Consider the following 14459-nt stretch of genomic DNA (forward strand, 5'->3'; position numbering starts at 1 on the left):
TTAGGGAACAATGGGTACACTCTTTCATTACAAGGTCGCATATTTCGGCTTGCAGGCAGCCATCGTAGGCCACAGTGTTTTGGCTTTTTTAACCTTCTTAACATGTGGGAAAGGTTGCAAACAGCAGCGCATTTCCCATATCAAGGATGAATTGGGTTGTCCATTTAAAATGGGGTTTCAATGTGAAAGGAGGGGGCTGCGGTTTCCCGGTTAACATGCGGCACAAACACAAGTAAACCACCCCCCCCACACACACACGATTCTCTGGGATGATCACTTCACCCCTCCCCCCCACCGCGTGGTTAACAGCGGGGAACATTTCTGGTCAGAATAGCAGGAACGGGCGCCTCTGAATGTCCCCCTTAATAAAATCACCCCATTTCAACCAGGAGAGCTTTCTGGACATGTCCCTGGAGGATTTCCGCTCCATCCCCATACACGTTAACAGACTTGCTTGCTTTTTTTTTGTAATGTTTACAAATATTTACAAAGTTACACTCACCAGAGGTCTCCTGTGTGCCCTGAGGGTCTTGGGTGAGTTCGGGGGTTACTGGTTCCAGGTCCAGGGTCACAAACATATCCTGGCTGTTGGGGAAACCGGTTTCTCCGCTTCCTTGCTGCTGTGAGCTACCTACAGTACCTCCATCGTCATCTTCCTCGTTCCCCGAACCGTCTTCCCTGTGTGTTTCTCCAGTGAGAGAGTCATAGCACACGGTTGGGGTAGTGGTGGCTGCACCCCCTAGGATCGCATGCAGCTCCGCGTAGTAGCGGCAAGTTTGCGGCTCTGCCCCGGACCTTCCGTTTGCTTCTCTGGCTTTGTGGTAGGCTTGCCGTAGCTCCTTAATTTTCACGCGGCACTGCTGTGTGTCCCTGTTATGGCCTCGGTCCTTCATGGCCTTGGAGATCTTTTCTAATACTTTTCCATTTCTTTTACTGCTACGGAGTTCAGCTATCACTGCTTCATCTCCCCATATGGCGAGCAGATCTCGTACCTCCCGTTCGGTCCATGCTGGAGCTCTTTTGCGATCCTGGGAGGACTCCATCACGGTTACCTGTGCTGATGAGCTCTGCGTGGTCACCTGTGCTCTCCACGCTGGGCAAACAGGAAATGAAATTCAAACCTTCGCGGGTCTTTTCCTGTCTACCTGGTCAGTGCATCTGAGTTGAGAGCGCTGTCCAGAGCGGTCACAATGAAGCACTGTAGGATAGCTCCCGGAGGCCAATAACATCGAATTCCGTCCACACTACCCCAATTCCGACCCGCAAAGGCCGGTTTTATCGCTAATCCCCTCGTCGGAGGTGGTGTAAAGAAACCGGTTTAAAGGGCCCTTTAAGTCGAAAGAAAGGACCTCGTTGTGTGGACGTGTCCAGGCTTAATTCGGTTTAACGCTGCTAAAGCCGACCTAAACCCGTAGTGTAGACCAGGCCTTACATTGCACGCTGCTCTGCAAGTAGTCCCATTGAGTGAGTACGAATGAGTCTATCTAGCTCTAAATAAACTGATTACTATAAGGGAGCTTCAAGTGCTCAGCATCTCTGAAAAAAAAATCACACTGCTTTCTTTCTTTCTTTCTTTCTTTCTTTCATTTTGGTCTGGTGCACAAATATGAATTTATGTGATTAACTTTAACCACCCAAATATAAAACTTACTACAGTAACCAGCTGTGCAATACTAAACATCAGACTGAAGGTAGAAGAATTCCTCTCTGACCCCTGTCATCAGCTTGCAGCCTGATGTATGAGATTTGAGTTCACCCATCATACTCTACATAAAAGGCAATAAAATTAGCCAAATTTGTTAACAATCCAGACACATTGACTTGACTCATTATCCTGAAATGGTTAATTCTACAGGTTGATTTCATGCTGCGTGGAGCAGCATATCCTTTTATTTGTTCTACATTTATTCAACATTAGTTTGACTAAGCAACTCCTTACTCCTAGTACTATGGGTTGGAGTTAAGTGACAGAAAGGGGCTGTTCAATTTTTAATATACCTTTAATAATTTAAGAGTTTTAAACTCTTCTACTATTTTCCTCCTCTTTTCAGGAGAAATCACTATTTTTTTTAATTATTCAACATATGTAAATTCCATCATACCTCTAAACTATGGAGTAGCAGGTTAGCCAGTTCAGGTCATATAATAATCTATTTATAATTTATATTGTAAAAATAAAGACATTCAGTCATTGGGATGAAATTCACCAGTCAGAATGTTAGGCAATTTTACATTCTGCAGGAGCTGTCTGTTGAGATAAATCATCTGAATCAATCTGTGAATGAGATATTCCTGTTAATTTTAGTATCTGACCAGTTTTTTAAAACCAGTCTAATCACCATTCAAAAATCTAGCATATATGACCAGTCAAATGTCCAACCTATAACCCTATTCCTGTCATCTTTGCTACACTCCTATGAACCTTGCCAAAGACATGTTATATACACTAGAAATAAGCATAAGAATATATACACTTACTAGGAATGAGGTGAGAAATTGATTATTAAAACTATCCTTTCTGCTCTTGACCGTCAAATAAAGCATATTCAACTAGAATTGAAAAACCTGACCTCAGGAGCTCAGATATTACAATGATGAATATAGTGTAAGAACCTACACACAAGAGAACAGATTGAAGAGAATATAATTACATACCTATGTAGTTTCTCTACATTATTGCAGTAATTTTAATGTACTGCTAGACAGATAAACATCTTACATTACTGCATATAATTGAAGTTCACAATTTCTTCTTCTCCATTTCTGTTTTCTAAAGAGTAATAACAAAGTGGCATTTTTAAAATAGGAGGGGAAATGTGCTGAAAAGTTATTTTATATGCAGTAAAGGAGATGCAATCCTGCAAGCTCTCTCTCCCCTCTGCAAGGAATTCACAATCCATTACACAATACTAAGAAAAACTGCTAAGAACTCTAAAGCCCTTTTTAGGCTACCAGTAGTATTTTGAATGAGTAAAAGTTATGTCACCTAAACCCAGTCACTATTCAAGAGCACAGTGACTTACTGCAGAGCCTAGGTTGCTAGTTATCTTATTTCATCTTTAAAACGTTACTTTAAAAAATGTCACAACTAAATCTTGATACAGCATCAAGTCTTGCCTCTGGACAAGAATGCAGAAACGATTTAAAAAAAATCGACATAGCTTGTCTCTGTGATAGTCAATATCATAAATAGATGTTGACAGAACCAGATATTAAAGGGAATAATGACCACCGCAACAGCTGGAAATGTGCTTGTTAAGCAAATATCAAATAAATCTAAAGCTTTGAGCTCTCACCTTGCACAAAAGCTCTCACCTTGCACAAACACACACTTCCAGAAGAGTCAGTAACAATGTAGGCACTTCCAGTGTGCTAGCTAGAGCAGCTGCTGCTGTTGTGAACTGCTTACAGCACAGCCAGCCCTGTCGCTTTTCTCACTATCTGTTTGTTCTCTGCAGTTTCTCCCATGACTCCATCACCCAGGAATGGCAACTACCTCTCTCCTTAGCATCGGTAGTGCACTGACTGCTATTGAACTCAGGTAACAAAATGAGAGTCAAACAAGGTCAGCGCAATGTGAGCTGAGACAAAGTAGGGGAGACAAAGAGACCCTAAACAAGGGTTACTGAGCTGTGTAAATCACAGCTGAGACAATGGGAGGTCAGAAGAGCTGTGAATCTGAGAATCACAACATTGAACAGAGCCAATCAGCTTACCCGGGAACCCTTCTTTAGGCAATAAACAAACACACAAAAAGAACCATCCTGGTGTTTGCCAGTACCAACACCCCAAACGCTCTGTTCTGATAATATCCTCCTCAGCCTAACTGTAGGTCAGAGGGGGGTTATTTTCTTTCACAAGGTAATAATATTAGCAGAAAGGAATAGATCACAGCATGGCTTACAGACAGCAAAAAAAATCCCACAAATAAATATATTACACTAACTTTAACAAGATTTCTCTACTACTGTTCTCCCCCTCCACCCCGCACTACTGCCCTTTGGTATTTTGCCTCAGTTCCTGTGAGGATCCCATAGAAGGATACCGAGAAGAGATTACATGATTTAATAGCCGATGGTCAGAGCAGGAATTTATGGAATGACATCTCTAAGGACCTGATCTGATAGTAGAGAACGTGCTCAAATTTTCATGCTCTGTCTCAAACTGACTGTGCTAACTGTGGATTATAGCAAGATAATTTTTATTAAAATACCTGATCTTGGTTAGCTCTCCTTCCCCAACTGGAAATCTTTAGTATTACTTAAAGCTGTTTTCTCTGGTCTTCTTGCCCTTGTGGGTGGACTCCTCGTAATCACAAAACAGCAGCTCCCTGGGCTTCACAACATGTAGTTTGTTGATGGGAACTAAAAATAGTGTTGAATGTTTAGTGAAGCACTTGCCTTAGTGACCCTCATGCCAGTTACCATGTGTCCAGGGATTCTCTGAGTTCATTGTCAGTAAGCAACATAGACTAATATTAAATGTAGCTCAGACCTTCAGGGAGAAAAAGAATTCTTTATTAAGCTCATAAAAGTTTTGAAAGAGAGACCAGTGAGTAAATCCTGACCTTGAAAACTAAAAAGGACAGGGTGAATTTGTTTTGAGAATTTGCCCTGGGAAAAAGTTGCTTAAACTGTTATGATCAGGCAAGGCACTCAGTAAAAAATTGTGCTGTAGCAGTCCATAGATCTTTTCCCTCTGTGTGTCTTCAGAACAGAGTCACAAAGATTTTTTATATTAGTTTGAACACCTGTTTCCCCTACAGAGGCAACACTTCTGTGGGAATGTGAGCTGGATTCTGTTCTAGCTGATATATCAACAGGTTTGTTAATAGCCGGTTCCAACCTGCAGGGCCACGCACAAGAGTTGTGAAAGAGAAGCACTAAGTCACCTATATGACTGCTAAGCATGGATGATAAGTGCAGAAAAATGTCTGCAGGAATTTTTTTGCCAAAAATGTTTCACTGAAATTGATTTTCTTTGAGAATTTTTGACCACTATAAACTGGTTGAAAAACAGGAAAAATGCCAATGAAAATACCGAAATTAAAAAATTTTCCTTGCAGTTTTGAAAGTACTAGCTTTAGTACTTTGTAACTTGTGAAGCAGTAAAGTGAACTGCTGCAGCTGAAGGGAGCAGACACCGCAGGCCATAGGAGTCCAACAAGAACACTGATCATTGTGTCTTGGAAAGAACCTCTGAAGACAATGGGTTTGTATAGGGAGAATTCCAAGCTTAATTTTGCCAGCAGAATATTTAATATTGGGGGGGGGGGGGGGTACAGAAAAAATCCAGCTCGACTCTCAAGAGTAAATTTAGAGGTGATGTTTAAAGTTAACATATATTAGATTCCTTCACACCTTCTCACTAGATTCTCTTGGACTTAAGTTGGTGTAACATACAAGTCCAGGAGTGGGAAGATGTAAGTTAGTGTGGGAGGTGGCTTAAGGGTATTTTTGTTAATTTATTATCTTATATCCTTCTGCTAGTTGCTTTTTTGCAACACTAAGAAAGCTACACCAATTTAGCTTGTCTAAAAGTCAGCTAAGCTCGGTGAGCCAAACTCAGAAGTAGAAGGCTAGTCATTGGTAAGTGGATGTGAGTTTATAAAAATACGTATCAATGAGTCCAAGTTGTTATAACATATTCATTGGAAGGAAGAGGGAGAAGGTCATTTATATTACTCCAAATTAGGCTGCCTTTACACTCACTCAGACCCACCTTTGAATCTGGAATGCATGTCGTTGGGGGGGGGAAGGAGTGGGCGAAGAGGGGGAGGCAGATTTGCAGCACTGGTTGTTAGGGAAAGCATCTCTTCTCTTAAATTGAGCAAACCTGATTTGGAGTTCTTGAGCCAAAACAATGTGGAACCCTTTGATGCCATTTTCAGAAGGTCACTTTTCAGACTAGGTCTTGTGAGGTCCATCAGGTCATGAAAACAGGCCTGCACAGCGGGCAGCCAGCAGAAACCTCCATGCTGCCTCCCAGTGGCAGATGTCACCAGCTTGCACTCCACTTTCCATGACCTGTTGTGAATGCAGACTACGGGAAGTTCTGCTTCAAGGGGTGTAACAGGTAGCAGCCTCATGAATCCTGATTGGCTCCCTGCACTCTATCCACTCAGGTTCCAGAAATATCCAGGCAACAGTGTGAATCTCCTGTAGCTTCCATGACCATTCCTGCTCCCTGGTCTTGAACTCCTGGCTTTAACCTTGGCTTGATTCTGACCTGGCCTCCTGACCCAGACTTTGGTACCAACCCCAGCCTGGAACTTGACTACAAAGTCTTCTGCTCCTCTGAACCTCAGGTTTGATCCTACTCTGACTCTTAGTCCCAACTGCCCTTGTCAGAATCCTGACAGATCTGCAGTTTAAAGAATTAAGTGAGATGCAAAATTTTATTTTAAAAAAGTTAAGACTGAGGAACAGACTGATAAGCTAAGGTAGTGCCAGGAATCTAGGAAGAGAATGGAAAGAATTTTTAAATCATTACCTTACTTTATTTACTTTCACACAATCACAGCAGTTTAGTAATGGAAAAGACCTAGGAAATCATGTAATCCATTCTGCTGCTAATGGAAGGTCATTCCCTTCAATTTATTATCTAGTGTTTTGTTTGTCCAGTCTAGTTTCAGTTCTATGTATTTGTTTTGCAAAAGTAATATTTTATCATCTTCCTCCTTGGCAATGAATCCTACAAACCTCTACTACTCCTTCCCACTACTCAAAAACACACTGAAAAGCAGTACATCCAAATCTATATCTAAGGACGTGTCTGGAAGATAGTTTTCTCCTTTGCTATTCAGCTCTCTGGCTATTATTTAGAGGAAGACAGCATTAAGAGAATGCCAAGTTCTTTCCGCTAATTTATTAGGAGAGCGGTTGAGCCTATATTCAGCATCACGCAGCCATCTGTTTCTGCGGTCGTACATGAGAAAACCACTAGTTGATGCTAATTAGGAAGAACTTTAAAAAGACATTTCCAGAGCCACCTGCACCCAGAAAAATAAATATGAATTTTCCCCTTCCTCCCCTGCTGCCTCTATTCTGATGGCCCAATCCTGCTTTATTGAAAGCAATGGGAATTTTGCCATTAACTTCTATAGGAGCTGAATCTGGCCCTAAGGCACACCCTTTTAAATGTAGATTGAGGGAATATTCCAGGTTTCTTATTTTAAAAGACTCCCATCTTCCATTACCCTGCCAGAGAAGTAATAAGAAAGCTACAAGCCCTCGGCATCAGATGAGCCAGCTCCTTGCAGCTGCTTCTACAGGAATAAGTAATATAAGTAGCACTATGAATATTCAGCAGACAGCCAATGCCTGAGGAGTCAGATGATGGATTGAACTTGATGGTAAAAGAGTGGAAATGCAAGACAATTTTGGCCAAGATTTTTAAAATGTTAATTATGGAAATCATAACAATATTGTGGCTGCCTGCAGACAGCTGAACAGAATTAAAACAGAATTAGGGAACCTTCAGTGAAAACAGTGATGCTCAGCCTATTTCTCTCCCCCTCTGAGAAAATCTGTTCTGAAGTTCCATCTAAACCTCTCAGAATATTATCACCACATTTAATTAAGGAGGAGTATAGAGTTAATCTGTTCAGCAGCCAATACTGAAGTAAGTAGCATATGGTCAAGCCAAACACTCAGTCCCTGGACCCAATCCTGCTCCCACTGAAGCAAATGGCAGTTTTGCAACTAACCACAGCAATGTAAAGTCTCATCCAGAGATTACAGCTTAATTTCTTCCTTTCAGTGATGCCAATTGGAGTGGATGTGGGGAGGTGAATGCCCCCTCCCCCCCAAGTTTTAGCACTTCCTCAAAGTTCCACAGGCTGCCAAGTTCCATAGGTATGTTGGAGCTACCTAATCTAACACTGTTTTGTATCATGTGAACTCAATACAAAGCAAGACAGATCCTATGAACTCTTCCTTTACTTCCCTCTTTTATAAATGGATAGCGTGTTGATTTCCAAAATATGTAAGGGTAGGTTTGAAACTCGGCCTCTTGGTGTTGTGTGGTCTGGTGTAGGATTCATCATTAGAAGTCACTGGTAGGGTAGTCACCAAAGCCCAAATCCTCTCCCTAGTGCACTGCCTAAGTAAACACAGCTCAGTGCTGGGGAAAACTACAGGAGTAAGGAGAGAAAAGCCCGCCTGCTGAGTGGCGTTGGAGATGGATTGGTCATGTGCTTCGGATGGAAACTGATTCCATCAGCAGAGTAGCAGATGGACACCTGAAGCCAAGTGAAAACGAGGCCACCCAAAAACAACATGGCAAAGAGCTGTGGAAGCTGAGCTAAAAAACCTGGGGCACAGCTGGGGAAACATTGAAAGACTTGCCAGAAACAGACAGGAGTGGAGGAGCTTCGTCACTGCCTAAACACCAGAGGCGTAATAGGAACATAATGATGATGATGATGAGCGACGTAGCTGGATCGACCTTACATTTTAGTGTGGACCTGGCCTAAGTAATGTTACCTTAGTATTTCCTATGTTTCTTGAGTATTCCCTGCAGGAAGGATAAGGAAATGAAGGGAATGTTGCAAATACTGAAGTAGACTGATTTATGAGTCAAAACTGGCAAAAACTTGAGTAATCCCACTGTATAAAAGTACAAAAAAAGGTGTCAAAAATAAATCTATACTCTGAATGCTGAGTCAGATGACCCTAAAGAAACCGATGAGTGGCACCAGCACTTGTAAACTATTCAACATCTATTTAGACATCATGAGCTTGATTCTGCACTGGCTCGCATCTTGTGTGAAGTGTAATATGTTCACATCGGCTCTTTGGGACCAGGACGGTTTTTTGTTATATGTTTGCACAGCTCTTTGCACAATGAAGTTCCAGTCTATGATTAGGGCTTCTCAGCGCTACAACAATACAAGTTAATAATAATAATGATCTCATCAGTATGTATGAGTGGACAGATCAGCTTTGGTTTTGTTTGATCAAAATATGTAAATAGCTACACAAGGTGCAACGTATTGAAGAATCAGCCCTCATGATTACTACTATTCAGTAAAAATATCTTCTTTTTTGAAGCTAATCATTTTATAGTTCTTCCATTCTCCCTTATACATTTGCTATTTTTACATGCATGCCATATTCAGAGGGATCATCTGGAAACAGTGTTTGTTTCATCTGTCCCAGTGTTGACCAAGATACTGTTGTTACATTCCTGAAGTCCTTGGCTGTACATCATAACCATGGCCGCTTCAGCAGGGAACAGCTGTGTAAGAGGACAAGGAAAAGGGGAAGGAGGAAACAGGGAGAGAGTATGTGCTGCATATTTTGTTGTCAGTCGGGCTTGTGGATCTCTAGGCTGCTGATACAGAGACACCTCCTTGGCCCACAGTAACCAGATGTTTGAAACCTTAATGGTAAAAAGACCTTTGTCAATCGGACAGATGAGCCAGGAAACAAATCACACAATTTGATTATGTAAAAGTGAGGTGTCACGCCTTCAGAGAATTTTTTTGCCCAATAATTCTCTCAGGGCTTGGCTAGACTTGCAAGTTATAGTGCATATAAGGAGCCCCGGGCGCACTAGCTCACTCCCCGTCCACACTGGCAAGACAGGTAGAGCGTTCTGGCTTTATGGCTAGAGCACTCCTGGTACTCCACCTCAACGAGTAGAATAATGTTTGATGCGCCCCCGCTGGAGCACCCCAGCATCAGTGTGAACGAGGTGTTGCATTACTGCGCTCTGATCAGCCTCCGGAAACATCCCATAATCCCCTTAAGTCAAGTGGCCACTCTTGTCATTGTTATGGATATGCCCTTTGAAAGCTCTGTTTGACAGCTGGCTGCTTATCTGCTCCGAGACAAAGCAACCATTACTGTGGAATTACTGAGAGACGGAGGCGGTGGGGGGAGGTCTGCTGCTGTCTGCACTTACAAGACAGCATGCGGAATGCTCTCAGCCCCCCAAAAACCCACTCTCTCTCCCCCCACATACACACAACACACTCCCTGTCACACTCCATCCCACCCCACCCCATCTGAAAAAGCATGTTGCAGCCACTTGCATGCTGGAATAGCTACCACAATGCACTGCTCTCTGTGGCCGTTGCAAGAGCTGGTAATGTGGCCACGCCAGTATGCTGTCAGCTGTCAGTGTGGACAGACTACAGCTCTTTCCCTACTGTGCTCTCCAAAGGCTGGTTTAACTCAAAGCACTTTACATCTGCAAGTGTAACAATGCCCTCATTTATAAATCAGGAGTAATTCCATTAAAAGTCCATAGAGTTACGCAGCTATAAAACTGGTGTAAAAAAGAGGAAAATCAGATAATTTGTGTTCAAAGACTGGATGGAATTTTGCAGCCTCAGGAAGCCACATGCATCAAGATTTTGGTCACTATTCACTCTGTCACCAAAAAATGGAGGACTGTTTGGAAAGTCAGGACCAAAAGCTTATACATGGCCATCAGCTGAAAACACCTTTCAGGAAGCATTCTGCAGAAGATGTGTGGGTCAGAGGACCTGGGCTTTCTGCCCTAACTATAGCCTGGTAGGTGACTGACACTCCAGCTATGCCCTGCTTGCCTTGCTTTTAGTATTACTTCAAGGAGAATGACCTTGCTTTTTGTGTGTCTCATGCAAGACTCAAAATGGGGGCTCTCGAATGACTGAGTTTTAACATTCTGGCTGTATCTGTGTATTAAAGATGCATTACAAACCCATTTTCATATGTTCATCATTTCTTGAAGATTCACTTTTGGGTCTGAAACTTTGCGTTTGGATTCCATTCAGAGGTGCATTTTTTAGACAAATCTGAGCAAAAATCCTGACATTTTATTCATTTATTATTCATATTATTGAGTTTGGGGCATTAGGTAAAAACAAAACAGTTTTTCTCTATTATCCGCAATTCTTTAGTCATGCTTGTTCCAAAACAACTGACATTTGCAATGGTCAAGTTTGCAGTGTACATGATTTTTTAATGGGGGTAATTTGTCTAGCGATAGTGAAATAAAAAAAGAAAAAATATTATGACTGGTGAAAAGTACCTTCTGAGCATGTCCCAAGAGCTTCGGCCAAGGGCCTTCTTGAAGAATCTAACAAAGCCCGCCCTCCGTAGGACCTAAGATGGCAGATATGAGATACTTTGCCCCCCTGTCAGGCCTAGGGACTGCTGCTGGCAATATTTGCCTGATGGACATTAAGATGAGACTGAAGATAATTGAGTCCATTGTTTAAAAAATATTGTGTAATTTAGGGTCTCTGCAATTTTTGTTCCGTTATAAACATTTAAAATACAATAACATCACTAGGCCTGATTCTCCTTTCATGTCCAAAACAGGAGTAATTTCATGACTTTATACCAGTGTGAGAAAAGATCCCAGATCTCAAGGGTCATACAGAAACATAAAATTGGGTCAGGATTTGGTTTTGGAAAGAGATCTGGTTCCAGGTTCCTAGCAGAGATGGATCTGGACCAAGACCTATCTTGGACATCCCCAAACTTTGGGATGATTCAGGTCTGGATTCAAACTTTGTCATTTGGAACCTTCTCTAGTTTCCATGAGACTAGAATACATTTTACAAAGAAAAGAGCTGTCTGCATAATTCTCAGAAAGCAATTAAAATGTACAACATGACTACAAATGTTATGGGATACTCCTGTAGGAAAATAAACCATTCTTTTGAGTCCTTTCTCATGTAATAACTGTGCAACATGCACTCAATTATAATATAAAAAATCTAGTTGGTGGAATAAAGCTGACCAAGTATAGTCTTTAACTGTAAACTAAACGTAAAGTACTTGAAGACAAAAAGTCAGAAGGTCAGATTCCAGTTACAGTTACCGCAGATAAGGTATGCCGCTGTGCATATTTAATGTAAGGATAATGCATTCATGGCTTCCTTTTCTTGTGTTGACTCCAATTCCCTGTTTACTGTAGTTCATTTCCACTCAGTACTTTTGAAATTTTGGCTGCCACTGTGCTGGTGCATCTCACCAAAAACAAAACAAAACAAAACCCTTCAAGAGCTGAGAGACCATCAGGAATCAAGGTGCTATACTTCAAACAGCTTATTCCTAAGGGGAAATAGGGAGAAAATTAAAAAGTGTAACAGATCGGACTTAGATATGCCTAACCCTCTTCTGCTAGTACTTAATCTGTTAGGAAAACATCTTTTCCGTCTCTCCTGTATATCTGTGTGTTGCAGGGGGAAATACATAGATTTACATAGCCAAATTTGTATGTAAATAGCATTTAAAGAAGTAATTTCCTTTCTGTTTTGAGGATGGAAAATTATAGTGTCTCTGTGATGTATTTATCTTCCTGACATAAAAAGGCACCAGCTGGTATTGTGTTTAGTTTTACCAGAAAACAAGTAAATATAAATCTATTAATTACAATAGAGAATTTAGCTCCCATGTGTGTAGATTTCTCATTAGTTCAAGACTTATTACGCCGCAGCACAAGCTTTGAGCTGGGGCAGAGTGTCTAAAGAGACCACCCATGCTGCTACATATAACAGTTTCCTAAATATAGCCTTGCACCTTTCTTATATGTATCATGAGGATCCTGTCTGAAATAGCAAAGAATGGACTTAATTTTTTAGGTGCTTAGGCAAATATAAAGACACTTCCATGCTGACAAAGGGTGGTGTGGTTACTTCTACCTGATCTTCTGTTGATAACAGCACTGTCTCGGTTCTAAATCCAAACAAGGAGAACAAAAAAGTGAAAACTGGGCTGCCAAAGAAGAGAATTGGTATAAGAATTCTTTAAAAATCAGATCTGACCTGGACCAATGCAAGGGTGAGCCAGAGAGACTTAATCCTTGCTTCATTAAAGAGGGAAAAAAAACCCTGCAAATTCTCCATGTCTGGATAGCACAGATGGACCCTACACTGGACAAATGGACCCATGTCCTCGTAAATTATCCAAAACTCCTTAAGCTCAGGCAGCTGCCAAATAAGTTCAATGTGGTGCTGTCCTCATGCCAACAAGAATGACCTCACTCATGGATACAGTATGTACCCTGTGGTCCTCATGGCATTCCTTCTTCTGCACCCTTTGATGGATTAATGCAGGAGGCTGATCCACTCTCTCCCGGGATGACCTCATGCCCTTCCCTGTTGTGGAAGAAATGTCCAACCACAGTAAATAAGTGTATTAGTCAGACATGCATTAGGGCCAAATCACAGTCCCTGTTCAAATGATGATGATTCATGTTTACTCCAGTAGTACCTACAGACTAATCAAGAAGGAGGCCCCACTGTGCTAGGCAATGTACAAACTGCCTCTGTCCTGATGGGATTACCGTCTAAATAGACAATACAGACACAGGATGGGGAAAAGAGTGTAAAACACATACACAGATTGAACTATGATGGGGGCAAATATCATGTTAGTTCCACAATTTTTTTTTCTCCTGCAGTGCAAAGCCCACATAAACTTTCTTTGCACTAGTGCAAAGGAGGAAGGAATCCTCCCCCTACCGGTTGTGAAGAACAAGAGCAAAGAAATTCCATAGACAGTAGCATTTATGAGCTCCCACTGCACACGGAGTTTTAGCCAATGGCCTACCTAACCACCCATCCCAAATACTCGTCCCAACCGCCCCTCCCCCTCCCGACATGAAGTGTGGAGACAACCACTGAGTGGTGCCTCTCTGTGCACAGCTAGAGTGCAGTCCCCTACACAGCTTCTCTGCAAAGAAAAACTGCACCAGTTCCATTGCCTTTGAGTCCTTCTACAAGCCACAATATTTAGTTCTTCACAATTCTTGTAACAACCGGATGACATATTTGTGCCCCCTCCACCTCCCAAAAAAAAAAAAAAAAAAAAAAAAAAAAAAAAGGAGGGGGAACAACCTACAATCCCCAGTACTGCTAACCCCAATCATGAGTCAGGAACCAATGTCGGCAACACTGAAAGAGATGCACATTTTTGCCTACTCAATGTGAGCCTTTTATGGTCAACAGCACAGTCATCTACAATGCTTCCATTCAACCTCAGCTGTGGCCAAATGTTATGTTAAATGTTGGTTTAAATGTCCAATTCAAAAAAGTGCTCTCGGTCTAGTTCCTAGTGGAAGCATCCATATCATCCTACAAGTAGGGCCAAGCGATTAAAAAAAACTAATCACGCGATTAATTGCACTGTTACACAATAATAGAATATCATTTATTTAAATAGTTTGGATGTTTTCTACATTTTCAAATATATTGATTTCAATTACAACACAGAATATAAAGTAGATTGATCACTTTATATTTATTTTTGATTACAAGTATTTGCAATATAAAAAAACAAAAGAAATAGTACTTCTCAATTCACCTAATACAAGTACTGTAGTGCAATCTCTTTATCATGAAAGTTGAACTTACAAATGTAGAATTATGTACAAAAATACTGCATTCAAAAATAAAACAGTGTAAAATTTTAGAGCCTGCAAGTCCACTCAGTCCTACTTTTTGTTCAGCCAGTCGC

At 41.4% G+C, this 14459-nt stretch overlaps 1 protein-coding gene across 7 annotated transcripts in view; it reads right to left on the reverse strand.

Moving 5' to 3' along the window:
- ARHGAP24 (Rho GTPase activating protein 24) overlaps nucleotides 1-14459 on the reverse strand; it is a 210815-nt gene that overhangs the window by 119123 nt on the left and 77233 nt on the right. The window contains exon 1 of one of the 7 annotated variants that reach the window (XM_034771487.1): nucleotides 4214-4349. The exons of 4 other annotated variants lie outside the window; for them this stretch is intronic. The gene's annotated coding sequence lies outside the window, so the exon portion shown is untranslated. Of the gene's footprint in view, nucleotides 1-3296; nucleotides 3415-4213; nucleotides 4350-14459 lie in introns of those variants that run through there. 2 more of the 7 variants (XM_034771488.1, XM_034771485.1) reach the window with 2 other exon arrangements.

Source organism: Trachemys scripta, chromosome 5 (assembly GCF_013100865.1).
Source record: "Trachemys scripta elegans isolate TJP31775 chromosome 5, CAS_Tse_1.0, whole genome shotgun sequence".
Taxonomy (NCBI): Eukaryota; Metazoa; Chordata; order Testudines; family Emydidae; genus Trachemys; species Trachemys scripta.